The sequence below is a fragment of the Anolis sagrei genome, chromosome 2, assembly GCF_037176765.1.
Source record: "Anolis sagrei isolate rAnoSag1 chromosome 2, rAnoSag1.mat, whole genome shotgun sequence".
Classification (NCBI taxonomy): domain Eukaryota; kingdom Metazoa; phylum Chordata; class Lepidosauria; order Squamata; family Dactyloidae; genus Anolis; species Anolis sagrei.
In genome coordinates, this window is record NC_090022.1 from 227,298,126 (window position 1) to 227,310,877 (window position 12,752).

The 12,752-nt window shown below is 38.3% G+C and overlaps 1 pseudogene; it reads right to left on the minus strand.

Moving 5' to 3' along the window:
• Nucleotides 1-2,336: 2,336 nt before the first annotated feature.
• On the minus strand, nucleotides 2,337-2,485 carry LOC132769517 (U2 spliceosomal RNA; annotated as a pseudogene).
• Between the last annotated feature and the right edge of the window lie 10,267 nt (nucleotides 2,486-12,752).

Consider the following 12,752-nt stretch of genomic DNA (forward strand, 5'->3'; position numbering starts at 1 on the left):
GTCTTCACAAAATTAATGCTTGTGCACCAACTGCACCTGTTACAGGTGCAAAAACATAAGAATCAAAACTCACCCAAGTCTTTTTCTTTTTCTTAGCCAGAATGCTAAGATAACACACCAAACAGCCCTTTTCCTTCATAAAGCAACACAGCTGAGAACTACGTATCTGGAGGAGATTGGGGTAAACTGTAGGGGTGATGCAGATATCTGAAGTGGCTTGGGATTGTGTAATAGCTGGTCTATTTTAACCTTTGTTTTAATCTTTGTTTTTAATTTTTGTGGTTTGAAATTTTACCTTGGCATTTTAATGATGATATTTTAAATTATCTTTTAACTTAATCAACTCTGAATGTATGTTAGTTCACTATTATGGGAGTCTTAGGATAGTGATTATTGTCTATTTGTGTACATTTCTGTTTTTGTTTTTAATGTTCATACGGTCAGTGGATTAATCAATAAACTTTGCTTTGTTTTGCTTTGCAGCACCCCCCCCCCAAGTCTTTTTCATTTAAAGTCTGTAATGCTCAGAAGTCATCAAAGTCAGTTTCATTCTTAGTGCAAGCAAAGGAAAGCCAAAAAGGCTGCTGTGCCTCTTTAAATTTATAGCCTCTTGCCATGAGGAGAGGAAGCAGTAGAGTGGGACAAACTGAGGGTCAATCCAGACAGGGCCCAAAATGCGTAATCTCATGCATTTTTTACCAGAGGTATCCAAACAATGCCTCCAGTAAAATCAAATTAATTTGAGACAAAGCAGGAAAACCTTTTTGATACCTGGTAAGACCCAGATCTTTGATAAGACCCTGGTCTTTCCAGGCATGGATCCAGTGTGGATTGGGACCAGGAACCATGTCACATGATCCCCAGGCCCAATCTACACAGCCCTTTTGATTTTCTATTTTAAGACCTTTGTCTAAGTGCCCTCCTGGAAGTTACCAAGAGGGAATCTAGACATCCACAAGGGAAAGCATGTGGTTTAGTGTGAAGTCTGGGGACTAAAGGCCACCCCAAACCATGTTTTTAAACCCAGTTCAACATGGCATTTCCTACTGTCTGGAAGCGCCCTGAGTGAGCTGGGAAAGAGACTAAGAGAGCACAGAATTCTGGGAAATGTAGTTTGGAAAAGCAAGGATCCCTATGACAGGAAATTCAAAAGACCTAAACTACATTTCCCAGAATTCTGTCCAGATTCATAAAGCTCTGGTAGCATAAAGGAGAGATGCTTCCCTCCTAGCAGCAGCCAGAGTTCCAATAAATTGTTGATTCTGCAAAGAGAGAACTGGCTGATACTTCAATTCTCATAAGTAAATCAGTGCTGGGCTAAGAAGAAATCCCTAAATTGAAATTCTATGAGAGACACTCAATGAGATAGCCACTGTGCTCTTTTTAAAAACAAAAACATTTTTGTCAATAAATTTTTAAAATCCCCAAACTCAGTAGATGTATGAATATTTCTGAGACTTGGGGGGAATGATCTCCTGTTATTTTGTATCATTGTATAGAAAATTCAAGAAGATTTCTCTTGTAGTTTTCTTTTTAAATGTTGTTTGTAAAAATTTTGAAAATTACCCAAAAATTTGTGGATGAGTGAAACGTTCTGAAACTTGATGGACTAACAGTGGTAAATGTGTTCTATAACTGTGGCAAGTGTCATGCCAGTATCTCTAACAATGAGGAAGAAAGGCACCCCTGAATTTATTTACTTAAAGAAAAGTAACAAAAAGTAGTTAACTCTTTATAGTCACGACACAGACCCCATCCAATTTTGGAAAGATTTTAGAAACAATTTTCTCCCACCCTCTAATTTTGTGATGAGTATTGAAACATTTTTTCATTGATCGCACAGGCAATACACACACACATACACATACACACATACATCTCTATATATCTGGAGTTACCCTTTAAAATGCACCTGTTATGACTTACATTACATTATCCCCTGGATAATGGAGAAAGGCAGGGAGTTTCAGAAAAACATCTATTTCTGCTTCATGGACTATTCTAAAGCCTTTGACTGTGTGGATCATAATAAATTGTGGCAAGTGCTTGGTGGGATGGGCATACCAAGCCACCTTGTTTCTCTCCTGAGGAATCTGTACAAGGACCAAATAGCAACAGTAAGAACTGACCACGGAACAACAGACTGGTTAAAGATTGGGAAAGGCGTACGGCAAGGCTGCATACTCTCACCCAACCTTTTTAACTTGTATGCAGAACACATCATGCGATGTGTGGGGCTTGATGAATGCAAAGCTGGGGTGAAAATTGCTGGAAGAAACATTAACAACCTCAGATATGCAGACGACACCACTCTGATGGCCGAAAGCGAGGAGGAGCTGAGGAGCCTTCTAATCAAGGTGAAAGAAGAAAGCGCAAAAGCTGGGTTGCAGCTAAACAAAAAAACCCAAGATTATGGCAACAAGAATGATTGACAACTGGAAAACAGATACTACACTTGATCTTAGCCAAAAGGCCGAGAAGCTTCCCAGCCGTCTGATATTTGTTATTAGCCGCCCCCTATTTTAGATTCATACATGCACTTTAAACTGTAAGTTTAGTCTGTTTTATCTTTTTAATTTGTCTCTTTTATAACATGTTTTTAATCTGCTTTTAATCTGCTTTTATACCTGATCTACTTGGGAACTGCGATTCCCTTCCTTGGGCACCGATGCCCCATTCTGTACTGTGCTGGTCAAAGACCATAATAAATCATTGATTGATTGATTGAACCGGAAAACAGGGAGAAAATGTGGACGCCGTGAGAGACTTTGTATTTCTAGGTGCAAAGATCACTACAGATGCAGATTGTGGCCAGGAAATCAGAAGACGCTTACTTCTTGAGAGGAGAGCAATGTCCAATCTCGATAAAATAGTAAAGAGTAGAGACATCAGATGGCAACAAAGATCCGCATAGTCTAAGCCATGGTATTCTCTGTAGTCACCTACGGATGTGAGAGCTGGACCTTAGGGAAGGCTGAGCGAAGGAAGATCAATGCTTTTGAACTGTGGTGTTGGAGGAAAGTTCTGAGAGTGCCTTGGACTGCGAGAAGATCCAACCAGTCCATCCTCCAGGAAATAAAGCCCGACTGCTCATTGGAGGAAGGATACTAGAGACAAAGTTGAAGTACTTTGGCCACATCATGAGGAGACAGCAAAGCCTAGAGAAGACAATTATGCTGGGGAAAGTGGAAGGTAAAAGGAAGAGGGGATGACCAAGGGCAAGATGGATGGATGGCATCCTTGAAGTGACTGGACTGACCTTGAAGAAGCTGGGGGTGGTGACGGCCAACAGGGAGCTCTGGCGTGGGCTGGTCCATGAGGTCACGAAGAGTCGGAGATGACTGAACAAATGAACAACAACAACAAAATGACTTACATACAAATTCAACTTAAGAACAAATTTACAGGGCCTATCTTGTTCATTGCTTGGGGACAGCCTGTACTCCCTTAATTCATGAATTTTAGCAAAGTTTTAATAGACTAGAAGTGCACATAATACAAATTTAGCACAGCTGGCACCATGACCTGGCATGAAAGGGGCTTGAAGATTAAAACAATCCAGGACTTGTCACTCTCTACTTTATGCAGAATGCAGAGAAAGCCAAGAAAATATTGAAGAGGATCAATTTTTTAAATGTGTGGCAACACTTGTCTGTTCTAAAAGTCAACCTCCTGCTGCTCACATTTGTATTTAATTTGTGAACAGTAGGCGGAAATTTGGAATTCACAGACACTCACTTCTTTTCAGCCCACCACATATTTTAACTAGAAAAATAGTTATCTAAAGTGACTATGTTTTCTCCCTAGTCGGAGGTCTGCAAACAAAATATGCTGTCTGACCCACAGAGATTATGATTGCTTTTCTGAGATGGAGAGGACCTCCCCCGCTCTATGTAGTTGATGCCTGAGAGTTCCCCATGGAAGTTGTGTGTATGTGTGTGTGTGTTTTTTAAAAAAACCCTGTTTTTAATACTTTGTGGAGAGACCAATTGAGGTAATAGCATGACAAATATTTTATAGTCTCAGTTCTGCTGTGCTGAGACAATTTCAAACTCAATGAATATCTTCATGGATTTCCTTCATTCTTTAGTACTGAAGGGTCATACTTTATGTTGAGCAACCAGTTTCTGAATCACAGAGTCCTTTATATTAACAATCTGGGAGGCTTCAGAAATACTTAGATTGTCAGAAGACAGAATGTAGGGGCCAAGAAAGGAAACGACTGATGTTATTTACATAGTCCCATGTTGCTATGTGGTTTATAAAATACTAATTTTCTAAATCTGAAATTAGTTTTAAAAGCTTTTGTACGATGGTAACTATCAAGTTTAGAACAATGGCATGGAATCTGTGGCCCTAAGGCCTCATGTGGTCCCTGAGACTAACATCTTTGAGCCTCTCAACTATCCTTTTCTGGCAAAAATATGGTGAATTGGTCCTCTTGGAAGCCTCTGTGACCAGCATTTATGCTTTTAAATGGGCCATAAAATGTCATCCCTTTTGTTGTTAACTGTCTTCAAATCAACCTCAACCCTATGAATATGAGATCTCCAACTTTCTCTATCCTCAAACAGCCTGTCTAGGTCAACCTACTCCATGTTGTATTTGCACATGGACATGCTTAGTGGCTTTGGCCTCCTAAATAGAAGTGCCACCATGCTCTTTTGTATTATTGTGGTCATTACACAGTGGAGAACATGCTATCTTCACTTCACCATCACTGTGCCAAATTAGAACTTAAATGGCATATTTGTAGTTGTCTATGCGATCATGGAATGCTATCTGGAGGAGTGCTACTGAAAGAAGAAAGAAGAGGTTTTGGTCAAAATCCAGTGAAAAGTACCCAAAACCAGGAACATATGCGGCTGTGTACCTTCCCCCATTCTAGAGGTCTCAAATCCCTCAATTAAAAATTGGCCAAAATGGCAGCCAGAAATGGTTTTGTGTCACTTCTGATGGAGTGGAGCAATACAGAGGTGAAATACCCTCTCTCTTCTCTATTGAGTACCCCTGCCCTAAACCTTCAGGAGAGCCAGAGCCAAAAAAGACAGGCAAAAAAGAACTGAACTTTTCAAGAAGCTTGAGAATCCAGAAAGGTTTAATTCAGTAGCGTTTGATCTTCATCCAGAAAATTATAGACACTCTTGCAGGAGCAAATTCCTAAAATCAGCTTTGCCTGACATGATTACCTGCCCCAGCTGCTTGAATTATGAACAGTTTCTCTAATCATCTGACTATGGCCTGTTTATTAACAACTCTGTGTGTGTTCCCTTAAACAACAATGTTCTTGTGAATCTGTATTCTGACCCAGGCATGACTCTGAATTACCTCCTGATCCCCTCCCAATACCCCCTAAACAACAATGGTTTTTCTCTTTCTATGTAAGCCCTCCAGACCCACTAGGCACTTACAGCCATCAAGTTGTGCAGCATAGTTACCGGATGTTGTCATAGCATCAGATAGAATCTGACTGAATAAAATAAAATAAAATAATTGGTTATGTGAACAAACATTATTGATTCTTATTGAGGCTTTAATAAATCTGTGATGAATATGTTATATGAATTGACCCAGCTGCATATAATCATCTGGGTATTATAGAACAATGGAGATGTCTTCCTGCCCTACTCTCCAATGCTGGAACCAAAAATACCTGCTGATGTCATCCCAGGGTTGTGGATGCAAAAGGAATCAATTTTACCACTTGATTAGGATGTCTAGAAAAGTACATTTGAATGGAAATTACTGCTTTCTATAAGTCTAAAGGAACAAACATTAAATCAGAATTACAAATATCCTTTGTAATGCAAAAAAGCAAGGCACCAAACAAAACAAAAAAAGGGGGGTGTGCCTTGTCTTGAATCATTGCACTCTTTGCTTTTAAAATATTTCAGATTTCCTCCATAAGCCCCTCTAGGTGTGATGAGATTGTCTCAGTATAAGAAAACAATTTGGGGAGTTGGAGGAAGGAAGGATCTGAAATTAAACTCTTTTATATTTTCATGGTAGATCAGAACAAAGCAAAAGCAGACAAAACCACAATGATTCCATCAGCTGGCCTTGTACGTCTTCCCTAAGAATTCAATAATAAGACCACAAATGGATGAGTGAAATAGTCTCTAACTGCAGAGAGAACCAAAGCCACAAAACATTTGCCTATTTGACTCAGCTACAGCAGAAAGGCAAAGCAATAGGCATCTGGAATTAATTTACTAACTTTTAAGGAAAAAAATAATTTTTTGGACTGAGATTAAGCATGAAAACTTTAATCCTCAACTAATTATTTACATGGTTATAAAGGAAATGAAAAAAGGCAGTTCGAATGGAATGGTTCTGGCAGCCTTATTTATGGCTCTGTGGTACCTTTGATTCACTGCTCTCCAACGTCAATAGAGCTGAAAAGGTTTTAATGTATTATAAATGAACAATGGAACTAATCTCACATGGCACTGTTGCCAATTTCCGTAAAAGAAATGTATGTGGACTAATAGAATTCACTCTATACAGAGAGCTATGTTAAAAGAAAGACAAGGAGGTACTGTCAATTTAAAAGTCATGTGGCAGATCTGAGGAACAGCATATGATCTTTTGAGCTGCAGGGCAGGAATATATTTTGGAGTACATTTGACTCTGAGGCCTGGTCTCTATGCTCTGCTCTAAAGTAGTATTAATGTCAAGGGCCTAGGGGAAAAAAGCATCTACAATTGATCAGCTGCTGGCATCCAGTCTTAAGGAAAATGGTGGTGGCAGCTGTGAACAAGATTATACACCACTGTCATACGACGACTTTACATGCTAACTGTTGCTCTACTGATGCAGAGTTATGAAATCACCCTCATAAAAGGGTCATTTCCTATATCTTTTCACATTGTTTATATAGTGTGGCCATAGTACTCTTGCTTACTTCTGTGTGCTTCCAAGCAAAAAATTTGGCAATTGTGTGGTAGAGGAAGGAGGAGAGGAAGAAAAGGAAGAGGAGGTGGTGGAGAAGTTCACCATGTCCCCATAAACTTTTCATTCCTAACAAATAATATGCATAAATGAAATGAAACAACCAAGCCAGATAAACTATTATTTCCCAGTTCAAGTTTTCATGCAATGTTTCTTGCAGACAATGCTGCTGCAACCTGACACTGAATTTTGTGTTTCCATGGCCCTGTTTCACAACCCTCTGGCATTTGGAGAGACAGAGGGAAATGGGGGGAAAGTGGAGTGGGGGAACTTGGCAACCTTTTGAAAAAGAAAAAAAAGGAATTTCACTGACAGATAATAAATAATAAATTGTTTTATTTAATAATAAATTGTTTTATTATTTATTTATCAGTTCCATGAACATTTGTTGGAGTGATCCCATACTGCTAAAATGTGCAAAAAATGTCTCATAACTATATCTTCCTTAGAATCATAGAAAAAAATTAGTCCCTCTCTCTAAAACTAACTTGGGTGTGTACAAAGGACATTGAAACACACTAGAAACTAATAAAGAGAATGAAGTTACTAGCATAAGATTTCATAGACTAAGGCTGCATCTAAAAAGGTAAAGGTTTCCCCTGACATTATTCGTGTTTGACTCTGGGGAGTGGTGCTCATCTCTATTTCTAGGCTGAAGAGCCGCCATTGTCCATAGACAAGTCCAAGGTCATGTGGCCGGCATGACTGCATGGAATGCTGTTACTTTCCTGCAGAAGCGGTACTTATTGATCTACTCACATTTGCATGTTTTTGAACTGCTAGGTTGGCAGAAGCTGGGGCTAACAGCAGGAGCTCACCCTGCTCCTGAGATTTGAACCACCAACCTTTCAGTCAGCAAATTCAGCAGCTCAGTGGTTTAACTCATTGTGCCACTACGGGGCCCCTTAGGCTGCATCTACATCAAGTGAAATTATCCGGGTACAGTATAGAGTGATCTAATCTGAGCTGTATTTGGCTGCATTTACACTGCCATATAATGTCATATGAGAATCACATTTGCCTGGGGCATCCATACAATGTTCATTTAATCTGAAGGAAGCAAAATAATGCATGTGGACCCTGGGTTTAAAAAACATTGGGGGATGGTTTAAATCCTGCAGCAGGATTCAGACTTCCCCCAGCGTTGTGGCAGTAAGGAGAACCACCCTGGATCCCTAAGCGAGATCCAGAATGGTGTCTTCACAGCCATCCCATGCTCCCCATGCTCAAACAATTTGGGGAGATGGGATGGCCATCTCTTTCTGCCCCCCAACAACTCATCCCCACCCCCGCAAAAGAAGGAAATCATTTTTTAGCACTGGTTACTCTACCCTTCCCGTTTTGTTGTCATTAATTGTGCCCAGTAGCTTTGGAGGAGAAGAGGTGGCTCCCTCCTCCCAAGCTGCTTTGCTCACTTATTGATAAAGAAATTGGAAGAGAAGAGCAGGTGGCACTGGTAAGGGGAGATATATTTGCTTTTGGGGGGAGTTGGGGTAGAATCCTGCCCTATGTCCAGCCCTACCAAATTGACTTTGGTATGGCTGGGTTGTCAAGTCTGTTCCACCATCAAGGCAACTTAAGACACCCTTGTGTAACCTCAATGTGCTTCAGAACCAGCATTTTTCATGTTGGTTCCATGCCAAATTATGTGCCTGTGTGGAAAGGCCCCTTGATACACCATGGGAACACCCAAAATCTGTTTTGCAGTCAAAATGATCAGCAAACAGATATCTATAAAGGAATCTCTACAAATGCACAAATGTGTTGTAAGTGCTGCATTTATATCATTCCTGATCTGTGACCCTGAGGCCCTAGTTCCCATTCCCACAGTGGCAATTTGATTTTTATTGGGGGAAGGGGCAACTCAAGAATGAGTTACTAACTGTGATTTATTTATTTTTTTTACATTTCTTATGTTTCTAGGGGCTGTTTCATACACAGTTTATAAATATATATTGTGAAATACACATTTTAAAAATAAAATCAGCTGGTGACAATGGAGAGCAGGAAACCCACTAATAGAGAGGACATGTGAGAACAGTTTACTAGAGAGTGCATGGGCACTGAATCATAAAATCATAGAATTATAGAGTTGTAAGAGACCTTGTGGGGCATCTAGTCCAACCCCCTGCGAAGAAGCAGGAAAATTGTATTCAATGCCACCTGCAACCAACAGAAGGCTATCCAGCCTCTGTTTAAAAGCCTCCAAAGAAGGAGTCTCCACCACAGAGATTTTTGAAAAGCTGTTATTTCATTTCCATCAGGGAGCTTGTCTAGGCAGCATGTCTACTCTGTCTGATGCATTTCGCAGAACCACCCATGGCTATCATGTCTCCTCTCAGCCTTCTTTTCTGCAGGCTAAACATGCCCAGCTTTTATGATTATGGCAATAGCAGAACATTTGCGACTATGTAGTATTGCTGAATATAGCACCGTTATGAATACCAGCCATAGCATTTTGCAAAAATATAACTTTTTATGTGTATCATCCATTTTGTGCAACATTTAGTCTTTTTTGTGCAAGGAAAGAGTTCACAGAAAAGACTTAGATGTAGAGGAAATATGTCCAAAATATGCAAAACCATACCAAGATACACAGATACACCATTTTACCATTAAGAATGTGATTATGAATACATATTGCTCATATTCTAAACTGAAATGTTGTAAATAGCTCCTAATAACTATAGATGTTGTAATATTTGAATTTAACATGTTTACCAAGTAGTGTTCCAAGATTAATCAGTACAAAAGAAACACACTACCCTAAACAAATTCACATGATATTCTTTGTTGACTAAATTGCAAAAATTCCTGTGAAATAGGAATTTACTTTCTTAGGTAAAGGGGAAACACAGTACATCTCTCACTTAGAAGTAGTAATTAGCTAATGAAACCTGGTCATGAATCTGATAGCACTGTTTAATCAGTTAATGGTCTGAGTCCTTCAAGCCTAATTTTCAAATGAGGAAGCTCTCTAATGTAACTTATTTGTGTTAATTAAGGTACTATTGGCCTTTCATTGCATAGTAATCATACTGATGTTGCTAGTTTCTACCCTCTTGTATTATGATAATGATGAGCCACCTCAAATATTATCATTATCATCATCACAAACATCATGATTTCTATCATTTCTCTATGGCTTAACATTTGGCTAAGACATTGTTTATAAAAATTAAAGGTAAGTATAAAAATGTTCACTTTCATTATAAAACTGGTATTTTTAGTCTTCAAGGAAGTCACAGCTATTCTGATAAGTAAATGCTGTTATTTCTATTTGTTGGCATTTGAATAAAAAGAGCTGTATCCAAGAACACTCCAACTGTGAACTGAATCTGCAAAACAAATACATTTAATGCTATTTTCATGGTTTTTGATGTGGGTGTGGAAAGTCAGCAGATGAGGACAGATTGGGCATTCACATAGAAAAGATTATGTGTGCAAAGAGAAGGAGTTGTTCCTCCATCCTTCTACTGGAGGATAAAGTTTCATTATGAAAGCAAGGGTTAAATCCAAATATAATCACACACAGAATAGCAGGCTCATTCAAATTGCTTAAATTAATGTATGTGTTGTCTTTATTCCAACACTGAACTGTACTTAATGGAATCTGAAATAATTATGAATATATTCTCAATTATTTGAATTCTAATCAAACATAGTTTGGCATCTACCCAAATGTCAGGTTGATATCTTTATGTGTTTCCTGAAGGCCAGTGCTGCAAACAACACTCTGAGACCAAGATCCTACATCACCAAGTGTAAAAATTCTACAGGTATAGCTTCCTGTCACTAATTCATGATACTGTAATGGGAAACCCACCACAAACATTATCTAGTTGGCATAGAGCTTGGGGATTGGATAAAGATCAGATTGTATCTCCACAGGTAAATAAAATAAATGACAATCTTCTGGCATCAATGAATGAGACAATCATTCTTTTTCCGACCAGGAATATATAGCCAGATACTTCAACATCCCAGTTCTCCACAATCCATTATATGGCTGTAGAGAGGGGATATCACAGCAAAATGGTGAGTTCTTGGGAATGGGGGGCTTTGCTAATTGCAAAGAATGCAGTAATACCACTATACTTGTGAAGGATACATTCCTGGCTGGACTATAGTTAGCTGAAACTACAGATACAACCACATGCCATTAAATATCATATCACTCTGTGTGTGTGTGTGTGTATGCATGTGTGTGTATCATACATTATTTTTATATGTGAATTTTCCCCTCACATGTTTGCAAGTTTGCAAGTTTCTGCAAATCCTATAGATATAGGTATCAATAAACATATAGAGGTACCTATATATCTGTATATCTCACTATGTGTATGTATATGTGTATGTACATATATATGAATTTTCCCATTAAAATGTGTGTGTGTGTGTGTGTATTTTCCCCTCACATGTTTGCAAGTCTTTGCAAATCCTATATAGATATAATTATCTATATACAGACAGATGTCTAGATAGATATAAACAGATATATAGGGCTTGCAAATATTGCAGGAGAGAAATGCACATATATAGAGAGAGGATTTGCAAACCTTTCAGGGGGAAAAAATAGTTTACTTTTTTTTTTTTGAACTACGATAAATATTCAAAAACATTTAACCTACCGATGTCTCAGTTAATGTAATTTTATTGGTAACTATTTTTATTTTGGAATTTACCAGTAGTTGCTGCATTTCCACCCTAGGCTTATACTCAAGTCAATATATTTTCCCAGTTTTTTGTTGTATAATTAGGTGCCTTGGCTTATATTTGGGTCAGCTTGTACTTGACTATATACAGTACATAGAGATATGTTGGACTCATACTTGTGTGTATCTTTAACTGAATTATGACCAATTGTTATTGGCTACAAACCAGAAAAATATTGGTCCAGAACCACAGATATGTTGACATGTGACACTGAATTATCTTCATCTCCACACAGGTGTGTACATGAATGTGGTGAAAAAAATTACCATGTTTTGTATATACATGGGAAAAGCTGTAGGTATATTGCCTAAAATTACTGTTTTGCACTGAAATTGCTGTGATTGTCTCTGTGCATCAACTTAATGGTTCATATCATTACTGGCAGGTCATTACTGGCAGATCATTACTGGCAGACTAATGACTAGTCTCAAAGTCATTTTTCATATACATACATGCCTATGAACTAATCTACCATTTAAAATAATGTGAAATTTGAAAAAAAAGGCAACATTTTGGCTACCTTCATATTACATTCATTTAGGTGGTACCAAGCAGAGATGTTGAGATAGCAAGAAATTGCAAAGGGGATTTTCTTCAATCCATATAAAATTTGCCATCAAGCCCAAAAGAGATTATGACCAGGCCTAGAGCTTAGCCCCCTGGCTTTTCAATGTTACTTGAGATTGACCTCATTTAGTTTCCTCATTGTCTGAAAAGTCTTGGAAACGCAAAGGTAGTTCACACAGAGAGAAAGAAAGCTTATGTTTCAGCTTTCTTCACAATCAGAAGGAAGCTACATGTTGCCAAGAAGTGGTGTGTACAATATAACACCCAACATAGATTCGGCCTTTCATGATATTTCAAGTATAGAAGGTCACATCACAACAAGTGACTATTTAAAACACCTTCAAAACTTAATTTGTTATCAAACAAGGACCTTTTTAGCTATTTTACCATCCATAAATATGTATGAAAATGAAAGTGTTAGTTCAGACAAAGCACCAAGAACATATAAAAGATTTGACTGTGGAATTCAATATTTCTGGATGCAATTAAAGCTGCCAACATCAAAATATTTAAAAAGG